The sequence below is a fragment of the Dendrobates tinctorius genome, unplaced genomic scaffold (genome assembly GCF_039654945.1).
Source record: "Dendrobates tinctorius isolate UK_male_01 unplaced genomic scaffold, ASM3965494v1 ptg000249l, whole genome shotgun sequence".
Taxonomy (NCBI): Eukaryota; Metazoa; Chordata; class Amphibia; order Anura; family Dendrobatidae; genus Dendrobates; species Dendrobates tinctorius.
The window spans coordinates 3,239,950-3,257,585 of NW_027361916.1; positions in this window are offsets into that span (position 1 = coordinate 3,239,950).

Genomic DNA, 17,636 nt, shown 5'->3' on the forward strand with positions numbered 1-17,636 from the left:
TGCGCTCACGGGGGGAATGCAGCTGATCGCGGCCGGGTGTCAGCTGATTATCACAGCTTACACCCGACACTATGTGTCAGGGGCGGTCACAAACTGCCCCGACACGTTAACTCCTGGCACACTGCGATCAAACACGATCGCAGTGTATCGGGGGTTTAGGGAAGCATCGGCAAGGAGGAGGCTCCCTCCGTGCTTCCCTGAGACCCCCACAGCAGCGCGATGTGCAGCACTGCTGCGGGGGGGGGCTCCTTCCCTGCAGGTCCCCGAATCCAAAATGGCGGCGGGGACCTTCGGGGGCCTGCAGGGAGGCGGCTTCCTCATGCCTGCAAAGCGCCAGCATGAGGAAGAGTGCAGCACTGCTGGTGACAGATCGCTGATCTCTCACAGCGATCTGTGATGTGACAGATCAGCGATCTGTCACATGACATTTATGTCCCCCCTGGGACAATGTAATAAAGTTAAAAAAAAAAAAAGTTTAAAAATAATTTATAAAAAAATCACTAAATAAATAAAAAAAAAAAATATATATATATTCCCTAATAAATTCATTTTTTGAAAGAAAAAAAATAAATAAAAGTACACATATTAGGTATCGCCGCGTCCATAACGATCCGCCCTATAAAACTGTCCCACTAATTAACCCCTTTGTTGAACCTCTTAAAAAATAAAAATAAAAAACGAAGCAAAAAATAATGCTTTATCATCATACCGCCGAACAAAAAGTGCAATAACGCGCGATCAAAAAGACGGATATAAATATCCATGGTACCGCTGAAAACGACATCTTGTCCCGCAAAAAACGAGCTGCCATATAGCATCATCCGTGAAAAAATAAAAAAGTTATAGCTCAAAGAATAATTATTTTTTATATAAAATAGTTTTCATTGCATAAAACCGACAAAAACATAAAAAAACGACCTAAATGAGGTATCGCTGTAACCGTACTGACCCGAAGAATAAAACCGCTTTATCAATTTTACCGCACGTGGAACGGTGTAAACGCACCCCCCCAAAAGAAATTCATGAAACGCTGGTTTTTGTTCATTCTGTGTCCCAAAAATCGGAATAAAAAGCGATCAAAAAATGTCACGTGCCTGAAAATGGTACCAATAAAAACGTCAACTTGTCCCGCAAAAAATAAGACCTCACATGACTCTGTGAGTCAAAATATGGAAAAATTATAGCTCTCAATATGTGGTGATGCATAAACTATTTTTAGAATAAAAAGCGTCTTTTAGCGTGTGACAGCTGCCAAATATAAAAACCGCCATAAATAGTAAATCAAACCCCCCGTTATCACCCCCTTAGTTAGGGAAAAATAATAAAATTAGAAAAAATTTTCCATTTTCCCATTAGGGCTAGGGTTAGGGCTAGGGGTGTGTTGGGGTTCGGGTTGGAGTTAGAATTAGGGGGTTTCCACTGTTTTGGCACATCAGGAGTTTTCCAAATGCAACATGGCGTCCGATCTCAATTCCAGCCAAAAAGGTCAAATGGCGCTGCTTCCCTTCTGAGCTCTGCAATGCGCCCAAATAGGGGTTTACCCCCACATATGGGGTATCAGCGTACTCAAGAAAAATTGCACAATAACTTTTAGGGTCCTGTTGCTCTTGAGAAAATAACAATTAGGGGTAAAAAGATCATTTTTGTGGAAAAAATATGATTTTTTAATTGTACGGCTGTACTTTATAAACTTCTGTGAAGCCCTTGGGGGGTTCAAAGTGCTCACTACATATCTAGATACGCTTCTTGGCGTGTATAGTTTCCAAAATGGGGTCACTTGTGGGGGGTTTCCACTGTTTAGGTACATCAGGGGCTCTCCAAACGTGACATGGCGTCCGATCAGAATTCCAGCCAATTTTGCATTGAAAAAGTCAAACAGCGCTCCTTCCCTTCTGAGTTCTGCCATGTGCCGAAACAGTGGTACCCCCCACATATCAGGTATCAGCGTACTCAGGACAAATTGCACAATAACTTTTGCAGTCCAATTTCTCCTGTTACCCTTGGTAAAATAAAAAAAAAATGGACCTGAAGCAATTTTTTTGTAAAAAAAAGTTAAATGTTCTTTTTTTTTTTTTTAAATATTTAATAAATTCCTGTGAAGCACCTGAAGGGTTAATAAACTTCTTGAATGTGGTTTTGAGCACCTTGAGGGGTGCAGTTTTTAGAATGGTGTCACTTTTGGGTATTTTGTATCATATAGACCCCTCAAAGTGACTTCAATTGTGATGTGGGCCATAAAAATAAAATGGTGTTGTAAAAATGAGAAATTGCTGGTCAACTTTTAACCCTTATAACTTCCTAACTAAAAAAAAATTTGATTCCCAAATTGTGCTGATGTAAAGTAAACATGTGAGAAATGTTATTTATCAAGTTTTTTGTGTGCCGTGTCTCTGTGATTTAAGAGCATAAAAATTCAAAGTTAGAAAATTGCTACATTTTCAAAATTTTCGCCAAATTTTCATTTTTTTCACAAATAAACGCAATTTATATGAATTAAATTTTACCACTATCATGAAGTACAATATGTCACGAGAAAACAATGTCAGAATCACCGGGATCCATGGAAGCGTTTCAGAGTTATTACCTCATAAAGGGACAGTGGTCAGAATTGTAAAAATTGGTCCGGGCATTAACGTGCAAACCACCCTTGGGGGTTAAGGGGTTAAAATGTTTCTAAAGAAAAATTGGCTCCAACAATTCTTGTAAGAAGAAAAAAATAAGCAAAAAGCAGAAGACACATGTGCACACACTGCGGATTGGTCTGCGGATTCTTATCTGCGGTTTTACCTGCGGTTTTGCCACCTGGACAATGGAATAGGTGGCAAACCGCAGCAGAATCCGCAGAAACCATTGACATGTCAATTCTTTCTGCGGATTCAAAACCGCAGCTTTTCCGCAGTTAAAAATCTGTAGCATCTGCACAGCAGAATGTAAATCCCATAGGATAACATGCTACTGTCCACTGTCTGCAGAACTGCTGCAGATCCGCAGCGGCCAAAACCGCAGCAAAAACCGCAGCAAAAACCGCAGCGTGTGCACATAGCCTGAGGCTTCAACAAAAACCCGGACAGTTTAACCCCTTGCTGCTGTGAAAAGCAAACATGGCATCTAAGAAGGTGTGACAGAGTTTGGCTGAATGCCCCCCGCCTCCAAGTACTCGATAGTATGGGGCGCCCTAGTTACTCCGATACTTACATGCCTAATAATGGGGTCTGGGCTGCAATGTATGAAGGTCTATTAGGCCGGGCCAGAGGCAGCGTCCAATAAGTTACCTTATAACGCCCCCATACACATTAGACTAAAGTTCCACGAAAGCACTGATTTCGGGGGGTTTGGCCGACCATATAATGTATTTGGGGGCCTCCCGACAGGTGATGTCAGGGCAGAGAAGGATCTGACATCCTGAATTTCAGAGGATAATCCGTTTGTTCTTCCTGTAGATAATCCTCCTCTAGAGGAGTCTGGAGGCGACTCTCTCATACAGACCACAGGAAAGCTGGAATATTTGTGTGTATGGGGGAGTCGGGAGAGATCGCCGTCTGCCAAATGTCCGTTCAGCCAACTCTGATCTCATGTGTATGGGGCCGTTAGTATTACACTGACAGGCAGTGATGATACACGGCACTACAGTAGTACAGGGCATCACCGGAGCCATCAGAGGCTTGTATGTTGTGTGATCGCACTGATCAGAGGGGTTTAAAAAAGGTTTAAAGTGGAAAAAAAATCACAGTTTCAGCAACAAGAAATATCTGTCACTATATGGAAAGCAGAGTCACTGCACAATGTTAGTTACGTCACATCCATAACTACTTTATTATACTCTATTATCCTGTACACAGTGGAGTAGATAGAAATCACAGATCACACAGCAATAGAGGGAATTGGACCCTCCAACGCAAAGAAAAAAAAAATCTATCTCTCTATATACACTGTTCAAAAAGATAAAGGGAACACTTAAACAACAGAATATAACTCCAAGTAAATCAAACTTCTGTGAAATCAAACTGTCCACTTAGGAAGCAATACTGATTGACAATCAATTTCACATGCTGTTGTGCAAATGGAATAGACAACAGATGGAAATTATTGGCAATTATCAAGACACCCTCAATAAAGGAGTGGTTCTGCAGGTGGGGACCACAGACCACATCTCAGTACCAATGCTTTCTGGCTGATGTTTTGGTCACTTTTGAATGTTGGTTGTGCTTTCACACTCGTGGTAATATGACACGAACTCTACAACCCACACAAGTGGCTCAGGTAGTGCAGCTCATCCAGGATGGCACATCAATGCGAGCTGTGGCAAGACGGTTTGCTGTGTCTGTCAGCGTAGTGTCCAGAGGCTGGAGGCGTTACCAGGAGACAGGTCAGTACACCAGGAGATGTGGAGGGGGCCGTATGAAGGCATCAACCCAGCAGCAGGACCGCTACCTCCACCTTTATGCAAGGAGGAACAGGAGGAGCACTGCCAGAGACCTGCAAAATGATCTTCAGCAGGCCACAAATGTTCATGTGTCTGCACAAACGGTTAGAAACTGACTCCATGAGGATGGTCTGAGGTCCCGACATCCACAGATGGGGGTTGTGCTCACAGCCCAACACCGTACAGGACGCTTGGCATTTGCCACAGAACACCAAGATTGGCAAATTCACCACTGGCGCCCTGTGCTCTTCACAGATGGAAGCAGGTTCACACTGAGCACATGTGACAGCTGTGACAGAGTCTGGAGACGCCGTGGAGAGCGATCTGCTGCCTGCAACATCCTTCAGCATGACCGGTTTGGCAGTGGTCAGTAATGGTGCGGGGTGGCATTTATTGGAGGCCGCACGATGTTGGGCTGTGAGCACAACCCCCATGGAGACACAATTGTGCCTTTACCTGGAGATAAATTCCCAGTGGGGGCAATTTCCAAAATGCAATAACTTAAGTGGGGAATTCAGCTCTTTTCACACTTAAGGGATCTGTATATGGAGTCTACAAACTACAGTGGGGAAAATAAGGATTTGTTACGCTGACAATTTTGGGGCTAAAGTCACATTTTTGTGAGGAAATAAAGTAAAATTGTCATTTTTTCCTTCCACATTGCTTAAATTCCTGTCACACTGTCCGAATTCAGATATTGTCCTGTCAGAAAGGAGAATACAGGGAGCGAAAGGGTTAATAGGACTCACAGGAGGAACCGGCCCAGAAAGCAGAAGGTGCAGGAGTGTCTGCCACATATATGACTGCTCTGTGCACACAGGACCTGTGATGAGGTCACAGGAGGGGAGGAGTCAGGGGTCACATGATCAGGGCCTCAGTGTGTGCAGGACTCAGTGTGCTGGAGCGCTCCCGATAATCAGCTGCATGTGTCGCGCTGTGTGATAGTCACAGCACCTGCATGGAGGGCGACACATGCAGCTGATTATCGGGAGCGCTCCAGGGATCCGGGGTCCCGATGCAGCTATTCGGTAAGCGATATTAGCCAATAACAACTTCTCCGACGATATTCGCTCATCTCTAGTAATAACAGCTCAAAGAAATTCACCAAACTTTTCATTAAGTTTAATAGTAAGACCCTATTAAATATTGAGCATCAGCGGGATGAAGCATTGACAGCGGCATGTAAAAGTGTGGGCGCCCCGGGTCAAAATGACCGTTATTGTGAGCAGTAGTAAGAAGAAGATGAAATGATCTCTAAAAGGCCGAAACTCTAAGATGACACATGGCCTTTGTATTTTAGGCAAAAATAATAACAAAAAAATTATATATATAGAGAGAGAGACATTTATTACAATTTCATAATTGCAAAAAGGGCGATGCAAAGCTTTGGGCACCCTGGGAGATTTGTGAACTGAGATAATTTTGACCAAAATTTCACACCTTAATTAGCTTGTTACGGTTATGGTGAGATCACATGGTGACCAGGAGCTACAGTCTGAGGAAAGGGCTAAAAAGCCTTCACTAGACTCCTGTACAGCTGTATAATGAGGCCCAGGCTTTATAGTGAAGGGACAGGAGTGAGGGCCTGTTCCCAGGAGCTACAGTCTGAGGAAAGGGCTAAAAAGCCTTCACTAGACCCCTGTACAGCTGTATAATGAGGCCCAGGCTTTATAGTGAAGGGACAGGAGTGAGGGCCTGTTCCCAGGAGCTACAGTCTGAGGAAAGGGCTAAAAAGCCTTCACTAGACCCCTGTACAGCTGTATAATGAGGCCCAGGCTTTACTGTGAAGGGACAGGAGTGAGGGCCTGATCCCAGGAGCTACAGTCTGAGGAAAGAGCTAAAAAATCTTCACTAGACCCCTGTACAGCTGTATAATGAGGCCCAGGCTTTATAGTGAAGGGACAGGAGTGAGGGCCTGTGCCCAGGAGCTACAGACTGAGGAAAGGGCTAAAAAGCCTTCACTAGACCCCTGTACAGCTGTATAATGAGGCCCAGGCTTTATACAGAAGGGACAGGAGTGAGAGCCTGTTCCCAGGAGCTACAGACTGAGGAAAGGGCTAAAAAGCCTTCACTAGACCCCTGTACAGCTGTATAATGAGGCACAGGCTTTATAGTGAAGGGACAGGAGTGAGGGCCTGTTCCCAGGAGCTACAGTCTGAGGAAAGGGCTAAAAAGCCTTCACTAGACCCCTGTACAGCTATATAATGAGGCCCAGGCTTTATAGTGAAGGGACAGGAGTGAGGGCCTGTTCCCAGGAGCTACAGTCTGAGGAAAGGGCTAAAAAGCCTTCACTAGACCCCTGTACAGCTGTATAATGAGGCCCAGGCTTTATAATGAAGGGACAGGAGTGAGGGCCTGATCCCAGGAGCTACAGTCTGAGGAAAGGGCTAAAAAGCCTTCACTAGACCCCTGTACAGCTGTATAATGAGGCCCAGGCTTTATAGTGAAGGGACAGGAGTGAGGGCCTGTGCCCAGGAGCTACAGTCTGAGGAAAGGACTAAAAAGCCTTCACTAGACCCCTGTACAGCTGTATAATGAGGCCCAGGCTTTATAGTGAAGGGACAGGAGTGAGGGCCTGTTCCCAGGAGCTACAGACTGAGGAAAGGACTAAAAAGCCTTCACTAGACCCCTGTACAGCTGTATAAGGAGGCCCAGGCTTTATAGTGAAGGGACAGGAGTGAGGGCCTGTTCCCAGGAGCTACAGACTGAGAAAAGGACTAAAAAGCCTTCACTAGACCCCTGTACAGCTGTATAATGGAGCCTAGGCTTTATAGTGAAGGGACAGGAGTGAGGGCCTGTGCCCAGGAGCTACAGTCTGAGGAAAGGGCTAAAAAGCCTTCACTAGACCCCTGTACAGCTGTATAATGAGGCCCAGGCTTTATGGTGAAGGGACAGGAGTGAGGGTCTGTTCCCAGGAGCTACAGTCTGAGGAAAGGGCTAAAAAGCCTTCACTAGACCCATGTAAAGCTGTATAATGAGGCCCAGGCTTTATAGTGAAGGGACAGGAGTGAGGGTCTGTGCCCAGGAGCTACAGTCTGAGGAAAGAGCTAAAAAGCCTTCACTAGACCCCTGTACAGCTGTATAATGGGGCCTAGGCTTTATAGTGAAGGGACAGGAGTGAGAGCCTGTGCCCAGGAGCTAAAGTCTGAGGAAAGGGCTAAAAAACCTTCACTAGACCCCTGTACAGCTGTATAATGAGGACAGGCTTTATAATGAAGGGACAGGAGTGAGGGCCTGATCCCAGGAGCTACAGTCTGAGGAAAGAGCTAGAAAGCCTTCACTAGACCCCTGTACAGCTGTATAATGAGGCCCAGGCTTTATAGTGAAGGGACAGGAGTGAGGGCCTGTTCCCAGGAGCTACAGTCTGAGGAAAGGGCTAAATAGCCTTCACTAGACCCCTGTACAGCTGTATAATGAGGCCCAGGCTTTATACAGAAGGGACAGGAGTGAGGGCCTGTTCCCAGGAGCTACAGACTGAGGAAAGGGCTAAAAAGCCTTCACTAGACCCCTGTACAGCTGTATAATGAGGCCCAGGCTTTATAGTGAAGGGACAGGAGTGAGGGCCTGTTCCCAGGAGCTACAGTCTGAGGAAAGGGCTAAAAATCCTTCACTAGACCCCTGTACAGCTATATAATGAGGCCCAGGCTTTATAGTGAAGGGACAGGAGTGAGGGCCTGTGCCCAGGAGCTACAGTCTGAGGAAAGGGCTAAAAAGCCTTCACTAGACCCCTGTACAGCTGTATAATGAGGCCCAGGCTTTATAATGAAGGGACAGGAGTGAGGGCCTGATCCCAGGAGCTACAGTCTGAGGAAAGGGCTAAAAAGCCTTCACTAGACCACTGTACAGCTGTATAATGAGGCCCAGGCTTTATAGTGAAGGGACAGGAGTGAGGGCCTGTGCCCAGGAGCTACAGTCTGAGGAAAGGACTAAAAAGCCTTCACTAGACCCCTGTACAGCTGTATAATGAGGCCCAGGCTTTATACAGAAGGGACAGGAGTGAGAGCCTGTTCCCAGGAGCTACAGACTGAGGAAAGGGCTAAAAAGCCTTCACTCGACCCCTGTACAGCTGTATAATGAGGCCCAGGCTTTATAGTGAAGGGACAGGAGTGAGGGCCTGTTCCCAGGAGCTACAGTCTGAGGAAAGGGCTAAAAAGCCTTCACTAGACCCCTGTACAGCTATATAATGAGGCCCAGGCTTTATAGTGAAGGGACAGGAGTGAGGGCCTGTTCCCAGGAGCTACAGTCTGAGGAAAGGGCTAAAAAGCCTTCACTAGACCCCTGTACAGCTGTATAATGAGGCCCAGGCTTTATAATGAAGGGACAGGAGTGAGGGCCTGATCCCAGGAGCTACAGTCTGAGGAAAGGGCTAAAAAGCCTTCACTAGACCCCTGTACAGCTGTATAATGAGGCCCAGGCTTTATAGTGAAGGGACAGGAGTGAGGGACTGTGCCCAGGAGCTACAGTCTGAGGAAAGGACTAAAAAGCCTTCACTAGACCCCTGTACAGCTGTATAATGAGGCCCAGGCTTTATAGTGAAGGGACAGGAGTGAGGGCCTGTTCCCAGGAGCTACAGACTGAGGAAAGGACTAAAAAGCCTTCACTAGACCCCTGTACAGCTGTATAAGGAGTCCCAGGCTTTATAGTGAAGGGACAGGAGTGAGGGCCTGTTCCCAGGAGCTACAGACTGAGAAAAGGACTAAAAAGCCTTCACTAGACCCCTGTACAGCTGTATAATGGAGCCTAGGCTTTATAGTGAAGGGACAGGAGTGAGGGCCTGTGCCCAGGAGCTACAGTCTGAGGAAAGGGCTAAAAAGCCTTCACTAGACCCCTGTACAGCTGTATAATGAGGCCCAGGCTTTATGGTGAAGGGACAGGAGTGAGGGTCTGTTCCCAGGAGCTACAGTCTGAGGAAAGGGCTAAAAAGCCTTCACTAGACCCATGTAAAGCTGTATAATGAGGCCCAGGCTTTATAGTGAAGGGACAGGAGTGAGGGTCTGTGCCCAGGAGCTACAGTCTGAGGAAAGAGCTAAAAAGCCTTCACTAGACCCCTGTACAGCTGTATAATGGGGCCTAGGCTTTATAGTGAAGGGACAGGAGTGAGGGCCTGTTCCCAGGAGCTACAGTCTGAGGAAAGGGCTAAAAAGCCTTCACTAGACCCCTGTACAGCTGTATAATAAGGCCCAGGCTTTATACAGAAGGGACAGGAGTGAGGGCCTGTTCCCAGGAGCTAAAGACTGAGGAAAGGGCTAAAAAGCCTTCACTAGACCCCTGTACAGCTGTATAATGAGGCCCAGGCTTTATAGTGAAGGGACAGGAGTGAGGGCCTGTTCCCAGGAGCTACAGTCTGAGGAAAGGGCTAAAAAGCCTTCACTAGACCCCTGTACAGCTGTATAATGAGGCCCAGGCTTTATAGTGAAGGGACATGAGTGAGGGCCTGTTCCCAGGAGCTACAGTCTGAGGAAAGGGCTAAAAAGCCTTCACTAGACCCCTGTACAGCTGTATAATGAGGCCCAGGCTTTATAGTGAAGGGACAGGAGTGAGGGCCTGTTCTCAGGAGCTACAGTCTGAGGAAAGGGCTAAAAAGCCTTCACTAGATCCCTGTACAGCTGTATTATGAGGCCCAGGCTTTATAGTGAAGGGACAGGAGTGAGGGCCTGTTCCCAGGAGCTACAGACTGAGGAAAGGGCTAAAAAGCCTTCACTAGACCCCTGTACAGCTGTATAATGAGGCCCAAGCTTTATAGTGAAGGGACAGGAGTGAGAGCCTGTGCCCAGGAGCTAAAGTCTGAGGAAAGGGCTAAAAAACCTTCACTAGACCCCTGTACAGCTGTATAATGAGGAAAGGCTTTATAATGAAGGGACAGGAGTGAGGGCCTGATCCCAGGAGCTACAGTCTGAGGAAAGAGCTAGAAAGCCTTCACTAGACCCCTGTACAGCTGTATAATGAGGCCCAAGCTTTATAGTGAAGGGACAGGAGTGAGGGCCTGTTCCCAGGAGCTACAGTCTGAGGAAAGGGCTAAATAGCCTTCACTAGACCCCTGTACAGCTGTATAATGAGGCCCAGGCTTTATACAGAAGGGACAGGAGTGAGGGCCTGTTCCCAGGAGCTACAGACTGAGGAAAGGGCTAAAAAGCCTTCACTAGACCCCTGTACAGCTGTATAATGAGGCCCAGGCTTTATAGTGAAGGGACAGGAGTGAGGGCCTGTTCCCAGGAGCTACAGTCTGAGGAAAGGGCTAAAAATCCTTCACTAGACCCCTGTACAGCTATATAATGAGGCCCAGGCTTTATAGTGAAGGGACAGGAGTGAGGGCCTGTGCCCAGGAGCTACAGTCTGAGGAAAGGGCTAAAAAGCCTTCACTAGACCCCTGTACAGCTGTATAATGAGGCCCAGGCTTTATAATGAAGGGACAGGAGTGAGGGCCTGATCCCAGGAGCTACAGTCTGAGGAAAGGGCTAAAAAGCCTTCACTAGACCACTGTACAGCTGTATAATGAGGCCCAGGCTTTATAGTGAAGGGACAGGAGTGAGGGCCTGTGCCCAGGAGCTACAGTCTGAGGAAAGGACTAAAAACCTTCACTAGACCCCTGTACAGCTGTATAATGAGGCCCAGGCTTTATAGTGAAGGGACAGGAGTGAGGGCCTGTTCCCAGGAGCTACAGACTGAGGAAAGGACTAAAAAGCCTTCACTAGACCCCTGTACAGCTGTATAAGGAGGCCCAGGCTTTATAGTGAAGGGACAGGAGTGAGGGCCTGTTCCCAGGAGCTACAGACTGAGAAAAGGACTAAAAAGCCTTCACTAGACCCCTGTACAGCTGTATAATGGAGCCTAGGCTTTATAGTGAAGGGACAGGAGTGAGGGCCTGTGCCCAGGAGCTACAGTCTGAGGAAAGGGCTAAAAAGCCTTCACTAGACCCCTGTACAGCTGTATAATGAGGCCCAGGCTTTATGGTGAAGGGACAGGAGTGAGGGTCTGTTCCCAGGAGCTACAGTCTGAGGAAAGGGCTAAAAAGCCTTCACTAGACCCATGTAAAGCTGTATAATGAGGCCCAGGCTTTATAGTGAAGGGACAGGAGTGAGGGTCTGTGCCCAGGAGCTACAGTCTGAGGAAAGAGCTAAAAAGCCTTCACTAGACCCCTGTACAGCTGTATAATGGGGCCTAGGCTTTATAGTGAAGGGACAGGAGTGAGGGCCTGTTCCCAGGAGCTACAGTCTGAGGAAAGGGCTAAAAAGCCTTCACTAGACCCCTGTACAGCTGTATAATAAGGCCCAGGCTTTATACAGAAGGGACAGGAGTGAGGGCCTGTTCCCAGGAGCTAAAGACTGAGGAAAGGGCTAAAAAGCCTTCACTAGACCCCTGTACAGCTGTATAATGAGGCCCAGGCTTTATAGTGAAGGGACATTAGTGAGGGCCTGTTCCCAGGAGCTACAGTCTGAGGAAAGGGCTAAAAAGCCTTCACTAGACCCCTGTACAGCTGTATAATGAGGCCCAGGCTTTATAGTGAAGGGACATGAGTGAGGGCCTGTTCCCAGGAGCTACAGTCTGAGGAAAGGGCTAAAAAGCCTTCACTAGACCCCTGTACAGCTGTATAATGAGGCCCAGGCTTTATAGTGAAGGGACAGGAGTGAGGGCCTGTTCTCAGGAGCTACAGTCTGAGGAAAGGGCTAAAAAGCCTTCACTAGATCCCTGTACAGCTGTATTATGAGGCCCAGGCTTTATAGTGAAGGGACAGGAGTGAGGGCCTGTTCCCAGGAGCTACAGACTGAGGAAAGGGCTAAAAAGCCTTCACTAGACCCCTGTACAGCTGTATAATGAGGCCCAGGCTTTATAGTGAAGGGACAGGAGTGAGAGCCTGTGCCCAGGAGCTAAAGTCTGAGGAAAGGGCTAAAAAACCTTCACTAGACCCCTGTACAGCTGTATAATGAGGACAGGCTTTATAATGAAGGGACAGGAGTGAGGGCCTGATCCCAGGAGCTACAGTCTGAGGAAAGAGCTAAAAAGCCTTCACTAGACCCCTGTACAGCTGTATAATGAGGCCCAGGCTTTATAGTGAAGGGACAGGAGTGAGGGCCTGTTCCCAGGAGCTACAGTCTGAGGAAAGGGCTAAAAAGCCTTCACTAGACCCCTGTACAGCTGTATAATGAGGCCCAGGCTTTATACAGAAGGGACAGGAGTGAGGGCCTGTTCCCAGGAGCTACAGACTGAGGAAAGGGCTAAAAAGCCTTCACTAGACCCCTGTACAGCTGTATAATGAGGCACAGGCTTTATAGTGAAGGGACAGGAGTGAGGGCCTGTTCCCAGGAGCTACAGTCTGAGGAAAGGGCTAAAAAGACTTCACTAGACCCCTGTACAGCTGTATAATGAGGCCCAGGCTTTATAATGAAGGGACAGGAGGGAGGGCCTGTGCCCAGGAGCTACAGTCTGAGGAAAGGGCTAAAAAGCCTTCACTAGACCCCTGTATAGCTGTATAATGAGGCCCAGGCTTTATAGTGAAGGGACAGGAGTGAGGGCCTGTTCTCAGGAGCTACAGTCTGAGGAAAGGGCTAAAAAGCCTTCACTAGACCCCTGTACAGCTGTATAATGAGGCCCAGGCTTTATAGTGAAGGGACAGGAGTGAGGGCCTGTTCCCAGGAGCTACAGACTGAGGAAAGGGCTAAAAAGCCTTCACTAGACCCCTGTACAGCTGTATAATGAGGCACAGGCATAATAGTGAAGACACAGGAGTGAGAGCCTGTGCCCAGGAGCTACAGTCTGAGGAAAGAGCTAAAAAGTCTTCACTAGACCCCTGTACAGCTGTATAATGAGGACAGGCTTTATAATGAAGGGACAGGAGTGAGGGCCTGATCCCAGGAGCTACAGTCTGAGGAAAGAGCTAAAAAGCCTTCACTAGACCCGTGTACAGCTGTATAATGTGGCCCAGGCTTTATAGTGAAGGGACAGGAGTGAGGGCCTGTGCCCAGGAGCTACAGTCTGAGGAAAGGGCTAAAAAGCCTTCACTAGACCCCGGTACAGCTGTATAATAAGGCCCAGGCTTTATACAGAAGGGACAGGAGTGAGGGCCTGTTCCCAGGAGCTACAGACTGAGGAAAGGGCTAAAAAAGCCTTCACTAGACCCCTGTACTGCTGTATAATGAGGCCCAGGCTTTATAGTGAAGGTACAGGAGTGAGGGCCTGTTCCCAGGAGCTACAGTCTGAGGAAAGGGCTAAAAAGCCTTCACTAGACCCCTGTACAGCTGTATAATGAGGCCCAGGCTTTATAGTGAAGGGACAGGAGTGAGGGCCTGTTCCCAGGAGCTACAGTCTGAGGAAAGGGCTAAAAAGCCTTCACTAGACCCCTGTACAGCTGTATAATGAGGCCCAGGCTTTATAGTGAAGGGACAGGAGTGAGGGCCTGTTCCCAGGAGCTACAGTCTGAGGAAAGGGCTAAAAAGCCTTCACTAGACCCCTGTACAGCTGTATAATGAGGACCAGGCTTTATAGTGAAGGGACAGGAGTGAGGGCCTGTGCCCAGGAGCTACAGTCTGAGGAAAGGGCTAAAAAGCATTCACTAGACCCCTGTACAGCTGTATAATGAGGCACAGGCATAATAGTGAAGGGACAGGAGTGAGAGCCTGTGCCCAGGAGCTACAGTCTGAGGAAAGGGCTAAAAAGTCTTCACTAGACCCCTGTACAGCTGTATAATGAGGACAGGCTTTATAATGAAGGGACAGGAGTGAGGGCCTGATCCCAGGAGCTACAGTCTGAGGAAAGAGCTAAAAAGCCTTCACTAGACCCGTGCACAGCTGTATAATGAGGCCCAGGCTTTATAGTGAAGGGACAGGAGTGAGGGCCTGTGCCCAGGAGCTACAGTCTGAGGAAAGGGCTAAAAAGCCTTCACTAGACCCCTGTATAGCTGTATAATGAGGCCCAGGCTTTATAGTGAAGGGACAGGAGTGAGGGCCTGTTCCCAGGAGCTACAGTCTGAGGAAAGGGCTAAAAAGCCTTCACTAGACCCCTGTACAGCTGTATAATAAGGCCCAGGCTTTATACAGAAGGGACAGGAGTGAGGGCCTGTTCCCAGGAGCTACAGACTGAGGAAAGGGCTAAAAAGCCTTCACTAAACCCCTGTACAGCTGTATAATGAGGCCCAGCCTTTATAGTGAAGGGACAGGAGTGAGGGCCTGTTCCCAGGAGCCACAGTCTGAGGAAAGGGCTAAAAAGCCTTCACTAGACCCCTGTACAGCTGTATAATGAGGCCCAGGCTTTATAGTGAAGGGACAGGAGTGAGGGCCTGTTCCCAGGAGCTACAGTCTGAGGAAAGGGCTAAAAAGCCTTCACTAGACCCCTGTACAGCTGTATAATGAGGCCCAGGCTTTATAGTGAAGGGACAGGAGTGAGGGCCTGTTCCCAGGAGCTACAGACTGAGGAAAGGACTAAAAAGCCTTCACTAGACCCCTGTACAGCTGTATAATGAGGCCCAGGCTTTATAGTGAAGGGACAGGAGTGTGGGCCTGTTCCCAGGAGCTACAGTCTGAGGAAATGGCTAAAAAGCCTTCACTAGGCCCCTGTACAGCTGTATAATGAGGCCCAGGCTTTATAGTGAAGGGACAGGAGTGAGGGCCTGTGCCCAGGAGCTACAGTCTGAGGAAAGGGCTAAAAAGCCTTCACTAGACCCCTGTACAGCTGTATAATGAGGCCCAGGCTTTATAATGAAGGGACAGGAGTGAGGGCCTGTGCCCAGGAGCTAAAGTCTGAGGAAAGGACTAAAAAGCCTTCACTAGACCCCTGTACAGCTGTATAATGAGGCCCAGGCTTTATAGTGAAGGGACAGGAGTGAGGGCCTGTTCCCAGGAGCTACAGACTGAGGAAAGGACTAAAAAGCCTTCACTAGACCCCTGTACAGCTGTATAATGAGGCCCAGGCTTTATAGTGAAGGGACAGGAGTGAGGGCCTGTTCCCAGGAGCTACAGACTGAGAAAAGGACTAAAAAGCCTTCACTAGACCCCTGTACAGCTGTATAATGGAGAATAGGCTTTATAGTGAAGGGACAGGAGTGAGGGCCTGTGTCCAGGAGCTACAGTCTGTGGAAATGGCTAAAAAGCCTTCACTAGACCCCTGTACAGCTGTATAATGAGGCCCAGGCTTTATAGTGAAGGGACAGGAGTGAGAGCCTGTGCCCAGGAGCTAAAGTCTGAGGAAAGGGCTAAAAAACCTTCACTAGACCCCTGTACAGCTGTATAATGAGGACAGGCTTTATAATGAAGGGACAGGAGTGAGGGCCTGATCCCAGGAGCTACAGTCTGAGGAAAGAGCTAAAAAGCCTTCACTAGACCCCTGTACAGCTGTATAATGAGGCCCAGTCTTTATAGTGAAGGGACAGGAGTGAGGGCCTGTTCCCAGGAGCTACAGTCTGAGGAAAGGGCTAAAAAGCCTTCACTAGACCCCTGTACAGCTGTATAATGAGGACCAGGCTTTATACAGAAGGGACAGGAGTGAGGGCCTGTTCCCAGGAGCTACAGACTGAGGAAAGGGCTAAAAAGCCTTCACTAGACCCCTGTACAGCTGTATAATGAGGCCCAGGCTTTATAGTGAAGGGACAGGAGTGAGGGCCTGTTCCCAGGAGCTACAGTCTGAGGAAAGGGATAAAAATCCTTCACTAGACCCCTGTACAGCTGTATAATGAGGCCCAGGCTTTATAGTGAAGGGACAAGAGTGAGGGCCTGTGCCCAGGAGCTACAGTCTGAGGAAAGGGCTAAAAAGCCTTCACTAGACCCCTGTATAGCTGTATAATGAGGCCCAGGCTTTATAGTGAAGGGACAGGAGTGAGGGCCTGTTCTCAGGAGCTAAAGTCTGAGGAAAGGGCTAAAAAGCCTTCACTAGACCCCTGTACAGCTGTATAATGAGGCCCAGGCTTTATAGTGAAGGGACAGGAGTGAGGGCCTGTTCCCAGGAGCTACAGACTGAGGAAAGGGCTAAAAGCCTTCACTAGACCCCTGTACAGCTGTATAATGAGGCTCAGGCATAATAGTGAAGGGACAGGAGAGAGAGCCTGTGCCCAGGAGCTACAGTCTGAGGAAAGGGCTAAAAAGTCTTCAATAGACCCCTGTACAGCTGTATAATGAGGACAGGCTTTATAATGAAGGGACAGGAGTGAGGGCCTGATCCCAGGAGCTACAGTCTGAGGAAAGAGATAAAAAGCCTTCACTAGACCCGTGTACAGCTGTATAATGAGTCCCAGGCTTTATAGTGAAGGGACAGGAGTGAGGGCCTGTTCCCATGAGCTACAGTCTGAGGAAAGGGCTAAAAAGTCTTCACTAGACCCCTGTACAGCTGTATAATGAGGCCCAGGCTTTATAGTGAAGGGACAGGAGGGAGGGCCTGTTCCCAGGAGCTACAGTCTGAGGAAAGGGCTAAAAAGCCTTCACTAGACCCCTGTACAGCTGTATAATGAGGCCCAGGCTTTATAGTGAATGGACAGGAGTGAGGGCCTGTTCCCAGGAGCTACAGTCTGAGGAAAGGGCTAAAAACCCTTCACTAGACCCCTGTACAGCTGTATAATGAGGCCCAGGCTTTATAGTGAAGGGACAGGAGTGAGGGCCTGTGCCCAGGAGCTACAGACTGAGGAAAGGGCTAAAAAGCCTTAACTAGACCCCTGTACAGCTGTATAATGAGGCCCAGGCTTTATAGTGAAGGGACAGGAGTGAGGGCCTGTTCCCAGGAGCTACAGTCTGAGGAAAGGGCTAAAAAACCTTCACTAGACCCCTGTACAGCTGTATAATGAGGCCCAGGCTTTATAGCGAAGGGACAGGAGTGAGGGCCTGTGCCCAGGAGCTATAGTCTGAGGAAAGGGCTAAAAAGCCTTCACTAGACCCCTGTACAGCTGTATAATGAGGCCCAGGCTTTATAGTGAAGGGACAGGAGTGAGGGCCTGTTCTCAGGAGCTACAGTCTGAGGAAAGGGCTAAAAAGCCTTCACTAGACCCCTGTACAGCTGTATAATGAGGCCCAGGCTTTATAGTGAAGGGACAGGAGTGAGGGCCTGTTCCCAGGAGCTACTTACTGAGGAAAGGGCTAAAAAGCCTTCACTAGACCCCTGTACAGCTAAATAATGAGGCCCAGGCTTTATATTGAAGGGACAGGAGTGAGAGCCTGTGCCCAGGAGCTACAGTCTGAGGAAAGGGCTAAAAAGCCTTCACTAGACCCCTGTACAGCTGTATAATGAGGACAGTCTTTAT